Here is a 24,747-nt window from a genome sequence, read left to right on the forward strand (position 1 = left end):
TCCCTGGTGGTCCAGTGGCTAAGACTCTGCACTCCTAATGCAGGGGGCACAGGTTCAATCCCTGGTCAGGGAACGAGATCCCACATGCTGCAACTGAGAGTTCACAGGCAAGTAATTTAAGATCTTGCATGCCACAACTAAGACCCAGTGCAGTCAGATATTTAAGTAAATATTTTTTAAAAAATAAAGTCAGGTTTTCTCACCCCTCAGGTGAAACAGGATCACTAGATTAGATTGGAGTTGGGAACAGGCATATCTCAAAGAGATTGTGGGTGTTGTTTCAGAATACTACAGTAGAAAGACTATTCTAATTAAAAAGTCACATAAAAAAAGTTAGTTTAAAAAAATTTTGAGTAAGATGTTATTAACAGATTTCTACTAACTTTAGACCTGTTTTTTACCAGTGTCTTTGATTCCATTTTGCTGTGAATGATTGTTTGCTCAGTTGTATACTGTGGAAATACACAGGAACAGATTAGAGTGAGTATATTTTGCTTTTCCTTTCTTTGAGATCTTTTTAGGGCCAAAATAAGTCAGATTGGGGAACAATTTGGCATGTAGCTCCTTCTGCCTGCCCCTTACCTCCACATAGAGGTCTCCAGACAGCACTTCTTGACTAAATTTGGGGCTCTCTCTCTCAACATTATGCTAAGAGAACACTCTAGTCTTTCCCTGTTAACAATTCTTAAACACTAAACCTCACTTTCAAGTGTAAGATCTCCAATGAAACTCTAGGCATGGTTATGAGAACACTGGGTGATCAGATTTCCATTCTGATCTGTTTCTGACTTGATTTGATTAAAGTCCACTCAGACTCTGCATCCAGAGTCTTACTTTCACATTCTTCCACCACCATTTAATCCTTAATTTCCTCTTCTGCTGGAATGCTTCATGCTGAATGATTGGATTAAATGTACAGCACTTCAGGATGTATCTCAATCAGCTTGGTGGTCCAAGACTCCTTTAATTGATAAGTAGCTTTTTCATATTTATCTATGTTAAATGTTGCCTCCTTCTTATTTTCCTTAGTTAATACAAGCTATTTGCAGAGAAGATTGAATTTTGCAGAAGGTCTGTCTCTTTTTCAGGGAAGGAGATGCTGGAAGAATACCCCTTACACTAATATTTTTCTTCCCAAAACAAGCATTGCATCTATTCTTTGTTCCCAGCTTTCATGAACTTTTTGTCTTTCCTCTCCTTTAGATCTGTGTATATTCTCAACACCTGTCTCTCTGGGAAGCACATATCCCATTTCTTCAGCTCACCAGAAGTAGACATATATATTATTTCCCTGAGGGTTAAAGAAAGCTATCAAAACTTGGCAACATATAAAGTAAATACCCACTAATTGCAATACATTCATTTAAATCAGGTCTTTATCCTCCTTAGGCATTGTAGTAGGTGGCTTCCTTTGAAGTCTTGTTGAATTGGTCCAAAATTACCTTGCCTGAGGCGGAAGGCTGTTTGGAACATTTGTTCTGAACCGATCCCCAAAGCAGTAAATCTTAGCGTTGGTACGGCTCACATGCCACAAAGAGGAAATGTCCCAGGCGGGGCATGGATCCAGGCTTAGATCCCCCATTGTATGCAAAGAAAAGAAAGAGAGAGGGAGAGATAACTGCACAACTCTCAGGGATATGATGCTATTGTACAACTCTGATGATGTTATAAACCACAAACCCTATACGTTACTGAAATACATAACCAAAAGCCTGCCAGAGAATTGCTTTTCTCTTTTTCCTGCTGCATCCATGCATGTATGCATCTATCATTTAACAAGGATTTTGTTAGTGTTACTTGTTTGTTGGCTTGCTTGTTTATTTTAATTGCAAGTAGCTTATACCCCTCCTTCTCTTAAACTCATCCAGGGAATTTTATTTACCTATATGAGAAAATCATGTTCCATCAGCATCAAGATATTGATATCATAACTTTCATAGACTCCCATCTTCCCCACAAGTGCACTGATAACCTGATTTAAACAATCATGCTCTGAGGTCTTTGGACACAGTCAAGCCTTTGTTTAGGCTGCATTTCTTGCCTCTACTATGTACATAAAACAACTTTCAAGTTTTTCCAGTCTGTTGCAAGGCTTTGCTTCTGTTATATCAGAAACTACTGTGCAGTAGGCAATGTGAAAGTGAAAGTCACCCAGTTGTGTCTTTGCAGCCCCATGGAGCTATACAATCCGTGGAATTCTCCAGGCCAGAATACTGGAGTGGGTAACCTTTCCCTTCTCCAGGGGATCTTCCCAACCCAGAGATCAAACCCAGATCTCCCACATTGCAAGGGGATTCTTTACCAGATGAGCCACAAGGGAAGCCCAAGAATACTGGAGTGGGTAGCCATTCCCTTCTCCAGGAGATCTTCCCAACCCAGGAATTGAACCAGGGTCTCCTGCATTGCAGGTGGATTCTTGACCAACTGGGCTATCAGTGAAGCCCACAATAGGCAAAAAGCTATCTGAACGTGGAGCAAATGATTCTCCAGTTAATTGTCATGAAGACAGCCTTCAGTCATGCCCTTTTTGACTAAGAGTGGGATCCAAATCAGGTTGTGGAGCATTTATACATTACGTGACTTAGAGCCATGTGAAAGCATATCATGGGACACACTGTGGAAGAACAAGTCATCCAAATAATGCTCCAGTGAAATCTCATCTTTGGATGATGGTAGAGTGAATAAGGATTATGAGTCTCATCACAGTATAAGCTAAAGGAGTTCAACTATGAGTTAAAATAAGGGAGTAAAGCAAGAAAGAAGGTGACAGGAGACTTAGTAAGCAGGCGATTTTGCTCCATAAAAAGAGAAAATTCTTGGATGCTGGAGAAAGGAGATTATGGAGAGTGGGGTGGCATTGTGGAGCAGGACAGGGAAATCATTCATCCAGATTAGAGTAGGCAGCAGATTCCAGAAGAATGAATCCAAGAATATGAACTTGATTGATTACCCAATATGCTTAAGTATACTGACAAAAGATTTAGACAACCAGGGAGCATGTGAAGATAAATTAGTGTTAAAAATCTAGAAAAGTAACCCAAACTTCAAAAAAAAAAAAAAAAAAGCTAAATGAAAAGCAATTATTATCAGCTTCAGAGAAGACAAAAAAGTTATGAAAGATGCTATGAAAAGAAATAAAGAATATCTTTACTCACTACTAGGATCTTACTACTAGTGATCTCCATGATGTATTAAGTTAAATGCTTCCATTTCTCTAAGAATACACATTTGATTATATTAAAAATCAAAAAAGGGAAAGAAAAATTGTAACATAAAAATTTTAAGATTACCTGTAGGGCAAGTGACATAATAGCTAGACATTTTTTAATCTATGGGCTTCCCAGATGGCGCTAGTGGTTAAGAACCCACCTGCCAATGCAGGAGACATAAGAGATTCGGGTTCTATCCCTGGGTCAGGAAGATTCCCCTGGAGGTGGGCATGGCAACTCACTCCAGTATCCTTGCCTGGAGAATCCTCATGGACAGAGGAGCCTGGCGAGCTACAGTCATTAGGGTCACAAGGAGTCAGACACAACTGAAGCGACTGAGCACGCACACAGGCATTGTTTTATAGACTTGACTTTGGAGCCAAGTTAACATTTTACACAATAGCCAAGAAAAATTAAAATTTACAATACAATCTAAAAAACTCAAAAGTTAAATGAAACAAATGAACTCCAGTATATAGCCAATTGATGGCATAACCTTACAGAGATGATCTATTTCAAATGACGCTTACAACACAGTTGTTTGACTATATGTTCCTAGCGGGATATACTCTAAGGGCAGTAGTTTTCACTAATTATAGTAAGCATGTATTATAGTAGTAACAGTATAATAGTACAGTTGGTATTTTTGTTCCAAGACTATTATATAATCATGCTAGTGTTTTGAAAACTGAAATTTTCAGTATCAGTAAAAAGAGATGAATATGTATAAGATCAAAGAGGTTGAGAAAAACATCTGAATTGTAACACATGTATATTTTATCTCAAATAAATAAATAAATAAATAAATAAATATATATATATATATATATATATCCTGAAAAAGCCTAGAAAAAATGACCAATCCAGCAGCAATAAGCACCACTAGTGTCCAGACCATGCTCTCTAAATACTATTTCCCACTAAAATGGATCAGTGCTCTCTGGAGATTCTCAGTTCTTGGTCTGGGGCAGAAAATATACAAGATGATCTTGAAATATCTTGTCATACCAGAAAGCAAAGATGCTATAAAAAATTACTGAGGTTGTATCAGATGGACTCAGGAGCCAACTTGAGGAGGCTCTACTGGCTGAAAAGTGGATAAATTGATCTTCAGTAAGGACAGTGGGCTTCCAGGTGTCTCAGGAGTAAAGAGTCCATCTGCAATGCAGGAGACACGTGTTTGATCCCTGGGTTGGGAAAATGCCCTGGAGGAGGGCATGGTAACCCACTCCAGGATTCTTGCCTAGAGATCCCACAGATAAAGGAGCCTGTCGGGCTACAGGCCATAGGGTGGCAAAGAGCCAGACACAGTTGAAGCAACTTAGCACGAATACATCCTATTCTTTATAGGACATTTTTTAAAAGTATGCTTATCTAAGTTTACACATATATTTATAGATATTCATTTCTTCTAAAAGAAATTACGAGTAAACTAATTCTATATCTATTATTTTGCATTTTTTAAAATCTAAAACTGTATTTTGAGGCTCTTTATATCTCAATATATCCAGACTCCCTACTTCTTCTGAATGGGTACACAGTATCCATAATAGGTTTATCTAGTTCTACACTGATGAATAGCTAAGGTTACTGAAGTTTTATATGATCTTTTCTATTTGGTATTCCTATTTCACTTTACACATTTATAACTTAATTGATTGTGAACTCTTCATTAGGGTATAAAGCCTATTGCATGTTTCTTTAATGACATAATGTAAGAACTAGTTTTCCAACGATGGTATCTACTTGGCCCTCCATTTGAAAAGCTCCTTGAAAATTGCCCACAATGAGTTTCAGTACTCTAAGTTTCCACAGCTTTACTTTTGAGGTCAGTGACCAGATGCTTAATAATTCATCTTTGTTCCTAGAGCAAGCAAGAAGCTCTTTACAAGACAGACCATTTAGCACTTTATAAATCAGAGTTAACACTTGAAATTACACTCAGAGGTGAAGAAACAGTTGCCATAATGAAGAAGGACATAAGCTACTTTACACCCTGAGGATCTGGGTCGATTTTGTCTCCATGGATCTTGTTTCTCCTTAGGGCCATTAGATTTTGTTAGGAAGACAACATCAAGATTGAACAGTACACCACGTAACAACAAACAAGGCAGCTGCAGTCTCCCATATATTTTTCTCTCCTACGTCATTGGAGATTGTCACTGCAGTTGGTTCAACAGCTTAGCAAACCCTCAACAACAACCAAATTCAAGGAGACCCTGAAGGTAGTGTATATATATACTAGAGGTGAATACTCCCTGGCGCGGGCTTCCCTGGTAGTTCAGCTGGTAAAGAATTCTCCTGCAATGCAGGAAAACCCCGGTTCGATTCCTTAGCCGGGAAGATCCTGACAGGCTACCCACTCCAGTATTCATGAGCTTCCGTGGTGGCTCAGACAGTTAAGAATCTGCCTGCAATGCAGGAGACCTGGGTTTGATCCCTAGATTGGGAAGATCCCCTGGAGGAGGGCATGGCAACCCATTCCAGTATTCTTGCCTGGAGAATCCCATGGACAGAGGAGACTGGAGGGCTACAGTCCATGGGGTTGCAAAGAGTCAGACACAACTGAACAACTAAACATAGCACCCGCCCTGGCACATTAAAGGCTAATTCCCAGGACAGTAAGAAGTAAATAATGCAAGAAACTAAATTTTAAAGATGAAGCTATTTTTTAAAATAAAACAGATTCTGCTTTCCCCCATACCCTTTATTTGAAGTAAAAATGAAAAGTATTAAGGATTTTTCAGAGGTTTTGAAAATTATATTTTTAAATATCAAGAAATATTAGTACTTAATTCTGTGGTCATTTGTAAGGTTATTTCTTTGAAATTTAAGTGGGCTCCCTTCAGACTCACACTCACACATACACACACACACACACAAGCGCGCACACAGGTGTGAGAAGCCCAGTCGCTCCAGGATTAGCTGTTCCTCAAAAAGCTCAGTAATGATCTGAAATCTGAAGCCCTACTTGAACCTTTCTACTAATTCAGTAATTACTGCTGGGCCTGAAATTGGCCCGTTTCCTGCAATTACTCAACATGCACTTTCAGTCAAAGAGGTTAACACCTGAATTTAGATTCTAATTAGCACCTAAGGTGGAATTTTTTGTTTAAAGCTTATTAAAATGGGGACTTTTCCCAGCATAAGATTTCACTAGTCTACACAGGTAAACGCATGTTTTATAGACTAATCTCTTTCTGGTTATCTAGAAAGCAACAGAGGTTAGGGATAAAACCAAGATCAACATTTCCCCATTCAAGATACTAACTTCAGAATAAAGCAAACTCAGTCAATATCTGGAGTTGTCAAACTGGACAGATTCTGGACAGACCACTGTTTCCAAACCGCCTCTAAAGAAATGATTTCTCCCAAAGGAATATGTAAACAAATGGAGATAAAAAGCAAAAAAGAAATTAATATTGGCATCATTGGCTTTCAGGGTTATCTCTATTTCCTTCCATGAGTCTTCCTAAGTACTAATATTTAAAAGATAGTTACAGTAAAAACTTAAATGTGGGGTCATGTGGTCTTCAATTCCTCAGGCAACCATTAGTGTGATTTTAACTTCAACCACTGGTGTGTCTTCAAGTTAACTATGTGCCCTCTGCCACATAACTGAGAACTGGTCACTGGGTCATTCCTTGGATACCTTCAGCAATGGGAAACTCAGTACTTCATGAGGTATCTTGTCGGGAACCCCTGAAAATAAGGATCCCATAAATGATGGCTTATAAACACACTGAATTTGGGGGCATTCTCACCATTCAGTTGACTCATTATGAGCTTTCAATACACACCACTGTTTAACAACTTCTCACCTCCCTTGTATTTGTGCAATTGACATTTTAAAGTCCAAGTTCAAGAACTTATAGTTAAGTCTTTTGAATTTTCCTCTACTTCAGTTTAGCTCTTTGTTCAACTAATCAAGATAATTTGGATTGACTGCTCTCTGGTCTCTTGCTATCTAAATATAATAAGCATCCTTTCTTTTTTTCCCACTCAAATAAACTTGAAGATATATGCAAGGTCTCTCAGCATCAAACCTGACTCAGCTCACACTGAAAGATAGAAATGAGGCTCTTGTGGCTTGTCAGTTATTCTGAGCCATGTCATTTGCGGAGCCAAATCAAGTATAAGAAGTTGAAACAATGCTCGTGTCTTCCAACACAAAGGCAAGAGTGTCAAAGGGTATAATAGTAATAATTTGCTAGGGCTGCCATAGCAAAGTACCACAGACTGGGTAGCTTAAAAACTAGACATTTGTTTCTCAGAATTCTGGAGGCTAGAAATCTGAGGTCAAGGGTTGATGTCTTCTGAGGCCTCTTTCCTTGACTTATAGATGGCCTCTTCTCTTTGTCTTCCCATGCTCTCTTCTCTGCACATGTCTGTATTATAATCTCCTCTTCATATGAGGACACTTGTCATACTGGAGTAGGGCCTGCCCTGAAGTGAAGTGAAGTGAAGTCGCTTAGTTGTGTCCAACTCTTTGCGACCCCGTGGACTGTAGCCTACCAAGCTCCTCCATCCATGGGATTCTCCAGGCAAGAATACTGGAGTGGGTTGCCATTTCCTTCTCCAGGGGATCTTCCCAACCCAGTCCTAATGACCCTGTTTTAACTTAATTGCCTTTTTAAAGGCTGTATCTCCAAGCACAGGCATATTCTGAAGTGCTCAGGGAGTAAGGACTTGAAATATAAATTTGGGGGTGGGGGGGATGACAATCAGCCCACAATGCCAGTTGAGACATTTCTATCCATATTCCGAGTTATAGATTGCCTGTGTTCCTTTAATGTCAGTTTCTCTAAATGCTCAGTTCTAATCTCACCAGATTTGCAATCTTATTTATTTAATGCACATGTGTTTTCATATTCCTCTTTTTAAGGACTTCTATCTATACTTCAGAATCTGCCTTCAAATGTGTTGATATGCAAATATGAATCTTAAGAGTGTTTAACCTCTTTAAATTCTGCAGTTATTTCACAAAAGTTACCTTTTGCTGATGGACTTATTTAATACATAAATCATATTTTAATCTATGCTTAAATGAGCATCAATATGTAAATATACAAAATTTATAAGTTCACAGCATATTTACTTATATTTCTGCCACTTTACCCAATCTTTCCTTGAGAGCATACAATATGAATATATAGGTGAATAACCTCAGTTGCCTTGACCCAAGCGTTACTAAAGAAATTGGGTTATTTGACCCCCAGTGAGGTCAAACAAAGGCTATAGAAAAATCTCTGGACCAAATATTTTTCTCCCTTAAATGTGTCTTGGGCTTTCCTGGTGGCTCAGTGGTAAAGAACCCGCCTACCAATGTAGGAGACTTGGGTTTGATCCCTGGGTGAGGAAAATCACCTGGAGGACAGTCCATGGAGTCACAAAGAGTCAGACATGACTGAGTGACTAAAGAACCACAACAACAGATGTGTCTCATCACAGTGGAATGCTATACTTGTACCAAAAAGCTCAAAGCCCACTGAAGTAAGGCTACAGGAACATCTTAGGGTAATGGATTGTTAGCCACATTCAATCAGTAATGTACTCTCTTTATCCTAAAATTCTTAGACTCTAGATATTATTAGCAACTAGTAAATACTGTGTGTTTGTGAATAAAATGATTTTTTAAAAAAACAATATAATTCCCTTTTGACCACCCTGTAAATTATCATATTCCTTTATAGTCACTGCCTGCAAGCACTTAGAAAAAAACTGCTATCATGGTTTAAAATTGCTTCAGTTATACCATGATAATATATTATGAAATGATATATTATAATCATTTTAAATATGTATAAATTGATATATTATAAAATGATAATATATTAAGTAGAAAAAGTTTGGATTGAAGATAGCCACTAGTCTTTAGAACTATCTTGACTGCTAAACTACTCAGCTCCTTTAATAAGTAACTAGAGGATGTTCGTTTGCCCCCCTGCCCCTCCCCAGTATGCCCATTATACCACCCAACTGTCAAAAGGGCTGGACATCTGTGAGACCAGGCCACATGTGGTCCAAATACACACAACTGCTAATGTATCAGAGAAGCAGGGAGAAAAAGCTAAAGTGAAAAATAACATGCAGGATGGCATTTTTTTTTAATAGTACCTATTTATTCCATGGAACAAGTAAATATGTTTTTTATGGCATTCTCTCAAGACCCTGGAAAACAAAAGAATTAAAGATAAATTTTAAAAGTCCCTTTAAAAATATTTTGTTATTTCTTTTTTACAATAAGAGAATAGAAATTTTATCCATATCTTCAATTAACCTCAGCCTTGAAAAGGTGGTGTAGTGAGTGAGGGCATGAACCCTGGAGCCAGGCTGCCTGGATGAAATTCTAACCCTTCCGCTTGCTCACTCTTAGCACGGAAAAGTTACTTAAGCCTCACCACCCTCAGCTGTAACATGAATATATTAGTATCTACCTCTTAGGATTGTTACAAAGATTAAATGAGGTCAGCCCTTAGGACAATGGCCAACACGTAGCCAGCACTCAATCTTAGACATTATTATTTTTTGTTAAAAACATTAATAATAACAAAAACCTATAAGGCATCTGCTATTATCTCTGTTTATGCATGAAAAAAAACAAGATTTGTCCAAGATCAACTGGCAAATGATGGAATTGAGATTTCTGCCCAACTCCTGCTTCTGCTGTAACTTCTGTTATAAAATGTAATCTTATGTGGAAATTGCTTGTCTCCCCATGACCAAGGGCATGTAGCAGTGGGGGACTGGAATTCCTTTAGAGAACTCAGTCATTACACAGTTCTTTTCTCATGCTAATGAATGTGGCAAATTCAGGCCTAGTCTAGGCAAACACCTGAATTGGGGGCAGACAGGGGACCAGGGGAGGAGCAGAGGCATCAGGCAGTTCCTGAAGTCAGGGCATCAGTGGCATTCTGATTCTGAGCCATCTGCCCAGGAACAGCAGGATGCCAGCAAGTGACAGGTTAGGTTAGGGCAGCCGTCTTTGAGAGCAGAGGCCTTGTCTTCTCCAACTCCTGTGACATGCCCAATAGAGCATAATAAATACTCAATAATAACTGTTTGTTAAATTGAGTTGTCTTGAACTAAATTGAACTGGCTAGCCATCCTCACTGGTATTACTTGAGAAGCATGAAATCCCCCACCCCCAGCCCCAAAACCACACATGCTGAAATAACCCATTTATTCACTGGTTCATCAGTGCTTTCCATGGGAGTGCTCCATAATAAGCAAGACGGGCAGGGTCCTGCTATCATGGAGCTTAGAGACTGATGGTGGAGGAAATGGATAATTAAGGAAGTAATTACATACAGCAGGAAGAGTGCTCAGAGAACAAAGTAGGAGGTAACCCCAGGAGCACGCGTCAGGGAGACCTAAATAAATCAGTGGGGAGACAGTATCACAGAGTACAGGGCCCTTCGAGATGAAGTTGAGGCCCTTGCGGGCCTGGATCAAGAGTCTGGGTTCTGCTGAGTGATAATGGGACAACCTTCAATGTTTTCAACTGGGAGTGACATAATTAGGCTGCATTTTAGAAAGCTCCATCCGGCTCTGTTATGGAGAACAGATTGGAGGAGTTCACACAGCTGCAATAGTCTAGGCAAGAAAGAATGGTGGCTGGGCTAGGGGAAGGAGAAAAGTGGAAAGACTGGACATCTATTTTGAAAGGGGAGGTCAGGTATGGAAGATGAGGATGAGAGAAGAATCAGAGAGGAGCCATGGGTTTTGACAGGGAAACTGAGATGACTGTGGTTCCATTCATTGAAATGTAAAAGGATGAGCCCAGTTTTTAATATGTTTATTTTGTAATGCCCCAGAGACATCTGAGTTAGCAGCTGCATATTGAGTCTGAAGCCCAAAAGTAGAAGTAACGACATTGTGTACTGACCTGTGATAATGCAGTAAAGTTGTCAGCATATGCGTGACCGTTGATTGAGACCAAAGTGAGACTAAGAGGTGAATATAGTGAAGGATATTGAGAAATACATTTATTTCAGGCAGCTAACTCCAAACTTAGTAGTGTCTCTGAATCATGAAAGAAATTGTTAAAATATACAGGGCCCCATCCTGTGAGTTTCTCATTTAGAAAGTCAACCCTGAGGCCTTGCTTTTTATTATTATTTATTTTTGGCTGTGCTGGGTCTTCATTGCTACTCAGGCTTTTCTCTAGTTGCTGCGAACCAGCGCTACTCTCTAGATGTAGTATGTAGGCTTCTCGTTGCGGTGGCCCCTCTTGTTGAAGAGCAAAGGCTCTAGAACTTTCAGGCTTCAGTAGTTGTGGCTCACGGACTTGGTGGTTCCATGGTAGGGAGATCTTCCCAGATCAGAGATGGAACCTGTGTTTCCTGCGTTGGCAGGTGAATTCTTTACCACTGAGCCACCAGGGAAGCCGGGGCCTTTCATTTCATTGGACGATTCTGAGGTGGATGGACTGTGAACAATACTTGAAAAACACTGATTTCAGAAAAGGGAAGGGGAAGAGAAATGCTCAGTGAAATCCATGAAAGAGCAGTAGGAGTGGAAGGAGAGGGACTAGTTGTGGAGCAAAGAAGACAGCTCCAACAAGAGAGGGAGGGGTCTGCCCACCATCTCTCCACCAGCCTGCTTGCATCGGTCACCCCTAAGTGTAACAGCCCAGAAGGTGCTGTCAAAATGGGAATGTGTCACCTACAATGAGTCATACATTTTTGGTCCTTGCAGATCCACAGTCTTGGGTCCATATGTGTTTTAGAATTCAAAATTTGGGGGATACTGGAATTCCCTGGCAGTCCAGGGTTTAGGACACTGCACTACCACTGCGGGGGGCTTGAGTTTGACTCCTGGTCAGGAACTGAGATGCCGCATGACGCAGGGCGTGCAGTCAAAAAACAAAAACAAAACAACAACAAAGAAAGAATTTGGAGGATATTAGAAGCCTGCTTACTCCATATATTATTTAAATCTCCAACAGGGTCTAAGATAATATCTAATTGCCAGATACAAAAGTACTTCTGCAACAAAATGTATAAATATTTATACTGAGCAATACAAGTGAAGAAAAGAATCTCGTATCAGTTTAAGCTAGGTGACAAATAAAGCTAAGTTGTATTAAGTTTTACCCTAAGCTGAGTTACAAAAACAAGCAAACTAACCAAAAAAAATAATAATAATAAAACTACCTTCTAGTTCTCAGAGCTTTACGGATTTCAAAACTGTAGATAAAAGTTCATGGGTCTCTGCCACCTGGTCATGCCTTCTACGGAATGTGTTTGTCAGACCACAGTTAATTTTTCTATAACATTTGTTTTGACAACACCAATTTATTTTAATATCATTGATATATTCGGGAATAGTCTGAGCATAACTCAAATTTCACATTTATTTTTGCACATTCTTTCTGCAAGAAACACTAGGTGAGAGTCCATGATACAGAGTGAAGTAAGCCAGAAACATAAACACCAATACAGCATACTAACACATATATATGGAATTTAAAAAGATGGTAATGATAACCCTATATGCAGGACAGAAAAAGAGAGACAGATGTATAGAACAGACTTTTGGACTCTGTGGGAGAAGGCGAGGGTGGGATGATCTGAGAGAATAGCATTGAAACATGTATATTACCAAGTGTGAAACAGACCACCAGCCCAGGTTGGATGCATGAGACAAGTGCTCAGGGCTGGTGCACTGGGAAGACCCAGAGGGATGGGATGGAGAGGGAGGCGGGAGGGGGGATCAGGATGGGAAACACATGTAAATCCATGGCTGATTCATGTCAATGTATGGCAAAAACCACTACAATATTGTAAAGTAATTAGCCTCCAACTGATAAAAATACATGGAAAGAAAAAAAAGAAACACTAGGTGAACATAGAAATCTGCACCCAGCTGAACCAACAAGGTAGGAATACACAACACACACGTATCTCAAACTATTGACTACCTGAATTCGTCACATGTGCTATTCTATGAGGTTGTGTTTTCTGTTCATTCACACTTGTGAGCTTTTCTATACAAATACTCATTCAACATCCCAAACCTAAGAGTCCTGATTAAAAACACCAAGCAGTGCACACACAAAGGAAAGCAGCACATATATGTGAGGACCTCAAACGGAAAACCCCAGACCCTGCAAAAGTGGCTCCACTTTATGCTAATAGTGGCTGCTTCAATTGCTTCAAACATCAGTACAATTTTCCAAAGCTTTCAGCTGCCCAGTGAAACTGCAAGAAAATGAGAAAACTGCAAAAGAATGTCTAACCATACAAATTTAATCGAAGAAAGTTGTACGTTAGATCCAATTTTTTTATTTTGATGGAAGTTTTTTTTTGTAAACAAATATTTGGAAAGATCTGCATGTCAAAGACAGAAAACCATGCTCCATGATTTAAAGCTGTGAATGATCACTTAACTGCAATCTTTGGATCACAAACTGAGGACAGTGAGTTGCAGCCATTCACATCCTAGTATTACAACTTTTTGTGGATTTCAGAAAAACCTCCTTCTGGCACTTCACAATAACTCACAAGAGGCAACCCTCCCAATGCCCACTTCAAGTACACACCAATTCTTTTTCAAACTAAAGTGCCATATGTATTTTAATATTTATGAATGTCATAACCATTTGACATGGTACAACTTTTATTAAGTTCTTATCTTTGTAAGTTCTTATGTTTACTGACAAAGCTTTTGAGTCCTGTCCCTTTAATCTCATTATCCCATAAGTTCTATGCTTTTTCTTGTGCATTTATGCAGATCTTGGGTATTCTCAGGGGTGCATATAGATCACATTACAAAAGAACTGACTGTACCTCTGGCATTCAACAAGATCTTCAAGGAATAAGATTAGAATGAATAAATCTTGATGAGGAGAAGGGTAGAAAATAATCTTAATGGTCAACTGTAATGCCCCCCACCCAAAATGTGTGTGACATATAATAGAAATACAATAATCAAAAAAGCTAATAAGTCATTTATCTCTGAGTGACATATGGAGAGTAATTCATTGTCTTTATTCTTTAATGAATATTCCAAGTTGTCTGCAATTCTATCTTTATAATAACAAGTAAGCACATAAATTATTGAGTTTCATTGTTTTACTATTTTCTTGTGTCTTTTGAAATCTGGATCTCAACCGAGTAATTCAGGCTCAGGTAGGAAATGACAGCTAGGGTTCCCCCACATTCCTGGATGCCTGCGTTGAGAGTGATAGAGCACCTGAAAAGTCAAGCTTTCCCTTCTTCACAATTTTGCCCTGGTCCAGGCCTGCCAAACCCTTAACCCTCAAGCCTATCCAGGCTTCCCTTGGTACCAGGTTCAGGGCCTCCTCTCAGGGAGACGAGAGTTGGCTAAGACTTCCTTTCCAGATCTACTGTCATCTACTGGACCAATCGCTAAAAGGGGATTGGGGACGTCAAAACCAAATACCAATCTCCAGGTCTTAGATCCTATCCTCTTTCTTAGAAAATCCAGCCTTAATCCGGTTTGCATTTTTCCGCAAAAGCAGCTTATTCGCTAATGGAACAGTCAGATTCCTCCACTTGTTCATTTGTTCACACAGAAAAAGCTGCCTGAGAGACCACCTGTATTGGTAGGGCAGCTGACTAAAGGGTTGTTTTTTCTGAAAATAGATTTTCAGGGCAATTCTCGGGATTTTGTGCATGTCAGAGTCACTATTCCAAGTAACAATGTGTAGCCCCACAAAGTAGTTTCCTTGTGTTCTGTGGAAGTCCAACTACCTGGCAGACAGAACTAAAATGTATGTTAATTTCCAAAGCAATGAGGTTTCACCTCTCCTTTCCCCACCTGATAGAGAGACAATGAAACTGTTCACCCAGTATCTAGATTGCCAATTCAGAAATCTTTGTTGGGTCCAATTCTAAAGTAATTATCCAGACATAATTTCCAGTGACTTAAAGGGAATTTGATCAAGGAAAAAAAACAAAACAAAACAAAACCTATTAAATCATGCTGCAAATACAAGATATATTAGATTGTTAATTTACAAACTGGAGTGTTTTCTGTAAAGTAGCTAAAATCTCCCTTCTCAGAAAGATTGAACTTTTAAAATTACTTATTAATATTTAAGAGGCACAATTTGCTTTTACTTGATAATGTTTTGTCTCCTTTCCTACACTGTCAATGTCTAACACTGAAGGTATATATAAGAAGCTGTTTTATAATATAATGACAGGATATGAAAGACTTCCTACAGGGAAAAAAAAAATGTTTTAAAGTAAAAACCTCTTTCACCAGCTTTTCTTTACCTGAAACATCCCAAAGTTAATTAAGTACTTGGCCTATTACCATCAGCTATGTCTACAGTGTGCTAAACCAAATTTTGGAGTTGAAATTAACTGCAGCATTTAGAAATGGTCTTGTTTTCTTTACAAGGGAAAAAAACTTGCCCAACAAAGTGCATGGATTTTTTTTTTTTTCATAGCACTGAATTCTTCTATGCCCCTAAGGATAAGTTGGAGGAGAACCCTTATATAGTTTAGATTCTGAGAGCTCATAGTCAAGTAACACAGTCCTAATTGGGAGAGAAAGGAGACAGTGGTAGAAGAGGAAAAGTTGAGTGAATCATCATGTTGTAGATACAGGCACTTAGAAATTTTTCAACCTCTGTCTTTTGTGTGCTCTTTTTTGTATGTTTTTTATCAATTCAGTACATGTTATGACACATTTAAGAATATTAAGTTAATTTTTACTATCCCTGGTGTGGTCTATAGGGGGTACTGGGTAATTGTTTGGTAATTGTTTTGACTAAATTAGTAATTCTTTCGAACAACTTGTGTAGCTAATCTAGTTTTTCACTGACTTAAGCAATTTTTTATTTTTTTACACACTGGACAAGTAAGCCTAAGCACCCTTAGCCTCTGAGTAGGTAACCCAGACTATACAGTTCTGTCCCCAAGACTATCTCTGGCTCAAAGGGAGAATAGGAAAATAAATCAATCCAAAGAACTTTCAGACTTCTGAGGAATGCTGGGATCAGCCGTGATGAGCCCTTACTCATCTTTCTTCCAGTTCTGGTGAGATGACTCAGTAGTAATAAGATGATTCACCATTGTCTCACAAGCAATTATAAAAATATCCCTCTGTGTGTGGTTTAAAAAAAAAAGTTCAGAGATCAAGCTAATGAAGTAAATTTCATGTAGACCTATATACTATATTCTATTAATATAAAACAAAGTCAGCTTTTCAGTCTTTTCTTATTACTAAAAACTGTTTTAAAGTCCCTCTAATATGACATCTTCTAAGAATAGCTGGAACAGTGTGGATACTCACTGTAACAGAGCCACCCATACATGAAGACAGCAGGCAAGAGAAAATGAGAGCTCTACTGTATTGAGTGACTACTATGTGCTCTTTTTAAAGATGGGGAAACAAGGGCCCAGAGATACTCAACCTTGCCTGAGGTCACATAGTTATAAGCAAGATTCAAGGTGAGATTGTCTAACTCCAAAGTGTTTCCACTGCACTGTGGTTGATAGCCTTACAAAAATGTACCTTCACAACTCTAAATAAAAAAGTTCTTTCCCACCCAAGCTTCTTCACCCTTTAGGAGGCAATTATCAAATTGCCCTATGCTTTGGGGCCTGGGCTCTAGTGACAGATAATTTGCCATTTATTAATGTATGATCTGGAGCAAGTTGAATAAATTCTTTAAGCCTCATAAATTATATTTTTAAAATATAAATATTTTATATGATTATAAATATGTATGTCAAAGGATGGTTGTGGAGATTAGGTGTGATAATGTTCTAAATGTATGAGTACATAGTAAATATTTTATAAGGGACCATTATTACTATTATTAATTTTCACTGAAATAATGACTCCAAAGATATGGTGTTTTTAATCATTGCAATGGGTTAATAACATTCTCTCCTCCTCTCTTTCTAATCTACTTTTAACTTTTTATTAATATTAGCCTCTTTTTTCTTTGAAACTTTATATTTAACTTTTTCTTATAGAAAATTTCAAACATAAATTAGAGATTAGAAACTCCAATATACATCATTCAGCTTCAACAATTATCAACTTATAACTAATGGTCTAAAGGTTAACACCAGTAGGAAAAATCCTCTTCAATTTACTTGTTATATAGAATCACTTGAGTTTCTCTTATTAAAATACCAAACATTCCAGAAATTGTTTTCAAATATATTGGGTTGGCCAAAAAGTTCATTTCCTTAACATCTTTTGGAAAAATCTGAACAAACTTTTTGGCCAACCCAATGTAAATACTGCTCACAGTTACTTCCCTCTTTGCTCATTAAAAAAAAAAAAAAAATAGGCCAGTCTTTTTGGAATCACAGTATACAGCATAACAAGCTGAGAAAACTTTACAAATGATAAATGATCCAACAAATTCTCAAATCTCAGCATGGAATCAAGAAAAGAACATGAACTCGAGAAGGGTCTAAGATCTGTGAAAAGTTTACAAATCCTCTAGTAAATTTTTTTTCCTGAATCTGATCCAAGTGTTGGATTCTAAACAAAATACAAAGAGAATGAGTTAAACCAAGCTTTGTCTCCTAGTTAGAGGAATTCCCCATAGCTCTATCATTGAAAATTGGGCCTTTGTCTTCCAATGTGGGCCTCCAAAGTTTAGGTTGTTGATGCAGAACCACTGAAGTTATTGTAAACCACATCTCATGGACTCCAAAAATGGTTTCTTGGTAATGGGGAACTAATTATGTGATTACTAGACTCCCTTCATGTACCATTAGTCATATGAAGCTGGAAAATATGCCTGTTTTCAAGGCAAATTGCTCATTTTGAATTATGCCTCAAAATGGAGTCTCTCCTCTGTAGGCCTAAACTAAAAACCCCCAAGCCAAATTTTCAATTATAACTTCTAAACAGCCATCTTTAGCCAGGCCTGTGAATGATCTGGACTGAGTTGGGGAATCTTCTAAATGGGAGACAGAAATGAAAAGACTGGAGTCTTCTGCAGATTTTCTTCCTTTCCTACAAGTGCTTGAGGGGAATTCAAATCACAGCCATCTTTTTTCCCATAACTCAGAAAAACCCAGCGTAACGATTATTTCCCCTGACAAATCTATGATTCACCAAGATACTGGCTCCGCTTCTCTGATAATGACAACTGACCTCATTTTCCAGTCCAGATGCACAGGCTCATCCTTCTGAGGTGGCTATAGCCCTCGGACTAGGAAGACGACAGCACTGTTAGGAACGGGGCCTGACAGAGTTCATCCACAGCAGAAGGAAGAAGCCCTACTAGCACGTGTTATAAAGAGGAGAAACAGAACCATCACCCCTTCCCCAGAAAAGCGAGAAGGGGTGGGTGGTGGGGGAGGGAATAGAATATGGCTGCAAGAAAGCCAGGGAGAACGAGCGACTCCAAAACTTGCTAGGTCAAGAACTCCTTCGGGCACAAACCGCATCCCATTCATTTCTGTAACCACAGTGCTTGGCACACAGTAGGAATGCAATGAATGTTTGCTAAATTCGATTTAATTGAAATGAGAAGAAACAGATTGACCCAATGTAGCTGGCAGTGTCTCTAAACATAATTAATTCTGGAGATTCTCAAAGTCATCTGAGAGTTGCTTGCAGGCTCAGTAATAATTTTCATCTAATGACAGCTCCTTAGACCCGATATGAATTTCATTAAGCAAGTCAGCATGCCAGCAGCTAGAATATGAGCAAAATGTTAAAGAAGATCTGTATATCACCAGGGTCAGGGGACAGAACAGGATATGGGTTAATTACGCTCTCTCAAGCTTTTGCTGTGTGGAATTTGTTTCCTAGAACGGGAGCAATCTGTTTCAGATGGGAATCAGGGTGATAACAAGTAGGATTCTGCCAGAGTGTGTGTGGCCAGGACCCGAGCTGCTGACTTCAGGGATACTGAGCTGTGGCCAGTCCCAGCACTGCAGGCACACCCTGGAGGGTGCCACACAAAAGCTGTGCATCCTAGGCTGGCAAGTGATGTCAGCCAAGCCAAAATTAATTGCTCAGATTGGGCTTTGGTCCCCTTTAAAACAATTCTACGAGGCAGTCTGATTTCTACTGTGACGTTCACTGTTTTAAGTTCCAAATGACACTCAAGTTCAATCTTGTTTCAGCACCAAACTTTTCGTTCAGGTGTGGTCTCAGCAAAGCTGATAACAATTCCGCACTTTCCCTGACCTTGTCCCAACTTTCCTGTAAACAGGTAGGAGATGGGGAAAGAAATGCAGAATGGTAACCTAATACCAACTCCAGCTCTTGGGTGGCTGGTAACTTGTTCTATTGTTGTCTCTTTCTGCTTTCTGCTACCACTTTAATGTAGTCAAAGGAAAGGATGTGATACTGGAGGTCTAAGAGACAGCACTGTAAATTGTGTCTTCTTTTCATAAGCTGAAGATGAGCCTTATACCAATAAACATCTGGGCCTCCCATTGTTCTGTGTCTGAGTATCAGGAAGTTTTGGTAGCAGACACAATGCGAAATGCTAGAGACAAAAATAATTACTTAAATCAGTACAAGTTATGCTGCTGTGTTGATTTAAGATGCTCTGTTAGTACCAAGTTAGGGCTTGATTTCTTTTTTGTTGTGTTTGCTTTCTTCCCAAGTGAATGAATTAAAGAAGTACAAGACCGGAAACTGAAGAGTACATAAGGCAGGTAGGTGGGATTTAACGAGTTAAACCTTTAAGCTTTACAGAAAGCTAGACTTTTAGGGGACAAAAAGTTGCTGACTAGAGGCTTAAATTGCATGCTTTCATCTTTGGGATGACAGCTAATTAAATGTGTCTTTACAGTATCTTAGATTTGATACTCTGCATGACAAAGCATGACCTGGCATTGTGTAAACAGAATTTTCTATGTTTCCAAATGCTGTTTAGTAAAGATATATTTCTTTTATAATAAGGAAAAATTAATGTATTAACTATCTGAAAAGTGATCCCTCAGGAAAACAAGAGAACGGATGAAAGATTTGATTCCAGTTGAAAGGGTTTGTGTTCAAGTTCTAGCTCTGTTACCTCCCAGCTCCATGAAATTGGAAAATTTCTTTACTTCTGTGTGAACTGTCATTTTCTCACCTGTGACATAGTAAGTGGTAACACCAACCTCTTCACAGAGTTGTAACGGGGATTGAAACAGTAAAAAGTGCCTCAGACTTACTAGTCACTCAGCATATGATAGTTATGGATGGCCATGACTAGAGAACTCCCTTCAGCCTACAGCTGTTGTAAGGAAAAAGCCAATGCCATTTTGCAAAAAAAGCATTTTTAGAAAACAAGTCAATTCTATATAACCATAAGTTTTTAAAATGCTAATTGAAAAGCACAGAACTGATATGAAAGGGTATTTTTTTTTTTTTTTTTTTTTTGGTTGCACTGCTGGTGGGATTTCGGTTCCCTGACCAGGAACAGAACTCAGGAAGGCCTTCTGCAATAAGAGCTTAGAGTCCTAACCACTGGACCACCAGGAAATTCCCATAAGAGAGTATTTTTAAAGACTGTACAATTCAGTGGAAAAAGCCAGGAGGCCTTGGTAGTTCTAGAAAGAAAACAATCTTAGGTAAGTTTCCTTGTACCTCAGTCTCCTCATCAGACCTACCCCAGGCAATGCTGTGAGGGTCATAAAAAAAGCACATGAAAGAGCTTTGAAAGCTAAAAGATCTATAGGCACAGAAGATAGATGTTACTATAATTCCATAATTTGAAAGTATACATACATATTAGTATCTACTCAGAGTTTGCTCATGCTTTTGAAACATAATCTACCTAACCAGCAGCCCTAATACAAAACCAAAAAAAAAAAAAAAAAGATTTTGCTCGGTATAAGAAAGAAGTCTCCTGAAAACTAGGTTGAGAAAAAAATCTTATTTCTATATACACTTTTACAAATGATTCAGATAATGTGGTATGAATTGATTCTCTGTATGTTCCAGAAAATTTGCAAAAAATATCAACAAATCTATAAAACCAAACAGGCAAACAAGCATTACATGTAACAACCTATTGGTTTTTCTAGAATCTTAACTAATAGAACTCTTGTTTATTCATCATACACAGTCTCTTTGTTTTATTTACTTATTTCTTATTAATGGATGAGTCAAAAATGGAAGGTCCTGGCAGACAAGGATCCTGGGACATGCCTTCACACATGGCTGGTGAATAATTGATTTAAAATAATCACTTTAAATGACACACATTCATTGTTGGTGTCAGGTTCAATGTTACTAGCCTTTGGAAAGCAATATGGCAAAATCTATTAAGAGCCATAAAAATGCCCATATAGTTTCACCCAGTCATCACACCCCTGGGGGTTTATTCTAAGGAAATAAATCATGCACAAAGATGTTTGTGGCAGTTTCATATGTAAAAGTGAAATCACTTAAATGTTCAACCATGGTTGTAACAAACAATAATTATAAAGATAATGCAGCAACCCAGAACCATATTAATTAAAAATTATTAAACTACAAATATTAAGTATAAAATGGCATCCTAACATGATTTCAGATCTATAAAATTTTGATATGTGAATAATAACCAGAAAAATATGCAAAAATAAAAAATAAAGAAGATATGATACATAATTTAAATTTTTTTTCTTAACTATGCTATTTTTCACAATTAAAAAATAAATATCAGTTGAGATGTTTTTCATTTGAATAGAGCTGTAAGGGGATGAGCTGGCATGATCTTATTTGATTGTCAACACAACCCTGGAGAGATGGCAAAGGCGTATCCATCATCATTTGACAAATGGAGTATCTGAGACTTAGAGAGATCCAATTTTGTCTAGAGTCCCTCTTGGAAAGTAACTGAGCCAGGGCTTGAACCAAAAGTGTCTCCTGACCCTTAGTCCAGTGACCTGTCTCCAAAGTTCCTGAATCTGACCAAGCCTCTAGATCCACATACCAATTTATAAGAAACACAGATGGAAGGTAGAGGAATATGTTAGATACACTGCAGGGATACAATCTACAAAATCCAGGCATGAACAGTTCTACAGGCCAAACAGTCTCATTTCTTCAGCAAATAAATAACATCACATGAAGAGAGAGAGGAGGGAAAGGGAGAGAGACATATAGATTAAAGAGACAAAAAACATCAACAAATCATGTGTGAACTGCATATGAACACTGATTTCAATAAACTTTTTTAAAAAAAGGAAATTTGTGAGATAATTGCAAATTAAAATACTGACTAGGTATTTGATGATATTAAAGAATTATTGTTAATTTTTTGAGATATGAAAATAGTACTCTGTGTTTTTATTTAGAGGCTTTATTTTCTGAGATATGTGCTTAATTACCTATGGATGAAACAGTATGATGTCTGGGGTTTGCTTCAAAATAATATGGGAAGTGGGAATGAAAGATTTAGGTGAAATAAGAGTGTTCCTGAGTTAAAGCTGAGTGTGATGGGTACATGGGATTTCATTATACTATTTTTCTATTTATATTTGTTTAAAAATCTTCCTTAATAAAGAGGGGTTTTTGAAAATAAATGGCATCTATATTTGTTAATTTTCATCTTACCCTTCTCCCATTAGTAAAGGAAAAGTTTAATACAATAACCTGGGTTGAAAATGAGAAGCTACAGCTGCATAACTTTTAATTCTTTTAATATTTATTTATTTGGCTGCACCAGGTCTTAGTTGCTGCACACAGGGTCTGTGTTTTGGTGCACAGGCTCTCGTATGGCTCTCAGGTTTAGCTGCTCCAAGGCATGTGGAAGCTTAATTCCCTGACCAAGGATTGAACCCACATCTCCCACATTGCAAGGTGGATTCTTAATCACTGGACCACCAAGGAAGTCCTAATAATAATAACGCAAACAATATCTTTGGTAGGCTACAGAGTAGAGCACAATGAATGAAATTGCCTGATACCTTTTCTGCAGTTTAAATGTTTTCCTTGTTTCCTTGTCTGTAAGGGGAAGGATAATCACGTCCACCTTGCAGAGTTTGTGCAGAGATGAGACAATGCATGTGGAATGCCTGGCCCACAGAGGACCGTGAGTACATAATAGTCTGCCTCTTAGTCTAGTGAAGCCAAAGGCTTTGTTGACCAAAGATGTCAGATGAGAGCTCACTTAGCCAATGGGCATAAGGGAATCCTGAATTTATGGTTCAATGGCTCACCTAAAACGCTGCCACTCAACAATGAGGCCTGCAGCCCAACTATCCATTCGCCTACTGCATATCTCTAAGGCAAAGAGTTGGCAAAGTCTCTATTCAGTATTTCTGAACACTAAAATAGACTACCACGTTGACTGGGAATAAATGAACTATTTAACCTCAAACATTTGGACTAGAATTTTTTCATCTTCAAAACATTCGTCAGCAACAAATACTTGGATAAAATATTTCCTTTCTGTGACAAAGTCAGTGTCACTCTGGCTTATGAAACCTCAAACACCTGTGTATAAACCAGGATCCAGCCAACGTCTTTATCTACCATCACATGGACTTGGAACTGGGAATGAGCATGAATGCTCAACTTAGTAAAGGCTACGGCTTTTTAAGAGAATTTCTGGGTACTTTCTGCCATTTGATCTTTCCATAATTATGCCACAAGATGCCAACTGCCAAACACAAAAGTGAGAAGCTCTAAGAGCACCATATAATGTTTCTTTTCTTAAATTATAGTATTATCATTATTATTACTACCAAAGTAACACATATTATCTGTATCTTCAAATTCAGATAAACAAAAAGAAAAAGTTAAACTCCCTGCTGTCCCACAGCACATAGACAACTAATGCCTGGCTAGCTTTTTAACATTTTGGAATTCATCTTCCAATTTTTCTATATGGATTTACCTTTTTCCCTTCTTTACCTTGCCATTTTTCCCCAAACTGGGATAATATTGTATCACAGGTTTATAATTTTTTTTGGTTACATAACAACATATCACGAAACTTTCACATTATCTTCTATTGTTTCATTCTTAATAGCTATGTACTATCCCATCATATGGACATACTATAATTTATTTAATAATTCCCTATACTGGGGACTTCCCTGGCAGTTCAGAGGTTAAGACTCCACACTTTCACTGCAGGAAGTATGGGTTCCATCCCTGGTAGGAGAACTAATATTCCACATGCCTCAGGATGAGGCCGAAAAACAAAAAAGCTTGTACTGGGTACTTTCTCTACTAACATAATCTGGTTTATTAGTGAGAAAGTTGGGAAATTCTGCTTTAGTAGATCCAGACTTAAACCTGATATCCAAATGGGCTGAATGCAAGCAAGAAAGCCTGAATCTAAAGTTCAAAACCTCTTTGAACTTTGGCGCTTCCATTCAGGTGCCTCAGAAGGCTTGCACCTGTGAGGCCGCCTCCCTAGCTCGGCTGGAATTCCCAACGGGACCCATGCCATGCGACGGAGCAGGCAGCTTTGTTTCTCCAGAATCCCATGGGAGCATTCATCTCAGGGTTCAAGCAATGTCATGTTTGCAAAGACTGAGTCAGAACCTCCACCACCCACCAAATGAAAAGCATTTTTACTGTAGCTTTGTTTCAAGTTTTGCCACAGAAATAAAAGGAATGTGGGGGAGGGTGAGAGAAAATACCAAAC

At 38.4% G+C, this 24,747-nt stretch overlaps 1 non-coding gene across 1 annotated transcript; it reads left to right on the forward strand.

Moving 5' to 3' along the window:
• On the forward strand, window positions 1–73 carry TRNAR-CCU (transfer RNA arginine (anticodon CCU)). Its single transcript has one exon. It is a non-coding gene; the product is annotated as a tRNA-Arg (tRNA).
• Window positions 74–24,747: the final 24,674 nt, after the last annotated feature.

Source organism: Odocoileus virginianus, chromosome 4 (assembly GCF_023699985.2).
Source record: "Odocoileus virginianus isolate 20LAN1187 ecotype Illinois chromosome 4, Ovbor_1.2, whole genome shotgun sequence".
Taxonomy (NCBI): domain Eukaryota; kingdom Metazoa; phylum Chordata; class Mammalia; order Artiodactyla; family Cervidae; genus Odocoileus; species Odocoileus virginianus.